The 1,302-nt window shown below is 40.3% G+C and overlaps 1 pseudogene; it reads right to left on the minus strand.

Moving 5' to 3' along the window:
* Positions 1-311: 311 nt before the first annotated feature.
* Positions 312-1,036, minus strand: LOC123450479 (annotated as a pseudogene).
* Between the last annotated feature and the right edge of the window lie 266 nt (positions 1,037-1,302).

The following is a 1,302-nucleotide window of genomic DNA, read 5'->3' on the forward strand; positions in this document are numbered from 1 at the left end:
GATTCCATGATGAGTGCACATGTGTATTTTCCAAAGATAACAACCATATAAAGATCACAAAGCATTGAGACTGACATGAGGTTAAACCAAAGGGATTCGACAAGCATGACTTTGTCCATGTGCGTGTCCTTGGAAATAGCCACTTTGCCAAGTTCCAATACCTTGGTTTTACCTTTGTCAGCATAAGTGATTTGCTTCAGTGGTGATGGAGTCAATGGCATATTCATGAGCAAGCTTTTATCACCAGCCATGTGGTTTGTTCAGGCACTAATGAGAACCCACTCAGTGTTCTTGGGTTTGTCATCCTTTGAACCTTTTGCCATGAAGCAATAGGTTGGAGCAAAGTCATTAGAAAATTCATTAGTGTAGATAGCGTTGTCATTTTCTTCAAGGTTGAAGATTGACTTGTTGACGAATGTGGTAGCCAATGCAAGACTTGCCACACCAGACTTTGAATCTTCTTCAGATCCTTCCTCTTCATCACATTCCTTAGATTCTTCTTCAGAATCCATTTCCTTGCCAATGAGTGCACGAGGCTTTCTGAAACTAGTCTTCTTGTGCGATGAGGACTTTGAGGATGAGGATTTTGAAGATTTCTTCTTTTTCTTAGAGTCATCAGAACTTTCATCCTTGTATTTCTTCTTCTTTGATTCTTTCACCCAGCGAGAACAGTCAACTATGTAATGACCAGATTTCTTACATTTTTGACAGGTTCTTTTCTTTTAGTCCTCAGATGAAGATTCTGATTTCCTCATATCTCTTCTTGAAGATTTACCAAACTGGCCATGCTTTGTAAACTTCTGGAATTTCCTCACGAGCATTGCAAGCTCGTGTCCAATTCTTCAGGATCACCAATGCTGCAACCTGAGTCTTCTTCTTTAGATGAGGAAATTGTTTTAGCCTTCAGCGCGCGAGGTCTTGTGTAGCTTGGTCCATACATATCTCTCTTTTCTTCCTGTTGGAATTCATGAGTATTGAGTCTTTCAAGTATATCAGGAGGATCAAGCATCTTATAGTCTCCTATTTCTTGAATCATCAGAACCAGTGTATCAAATGATGGATCAAGAGATCTTGGCAGTTTCTTCACAACTTCATGGTCAGTGATGCCTCGAGCTCCCAGTTCTTGTAGTTCATTTGAGATTTCAGTGAGGCGATCAAAGGTATCTTGGCAGCTTTCATTGTCAAGCCTCATGAAGCAATTGAAGAGATTGCGAAGAACATCAACACGAGAGTCACGCTAAGTTGAAATTCCTTCATTGACTATGGACAACCTATCCGAGATAAGCTTAGGTGTTTCCAAAG

Source organism: Hordeum vulgare, chromosome 4H (assembly GCF_904849725.1).
Source record: "Hordeum vulgare subsp. vulgare chromosome 4H, MorexV3_pseudomolecules_assembly, whole genome shotgun sequence".
Classification (NCBI taxonomy): domain Eukaryota; kingdom Viridiplantae; phylum Streptophyta; class Magnoliopsida; order Poales; family Poaceae; genus Hordeum; species Hordeum vulgare.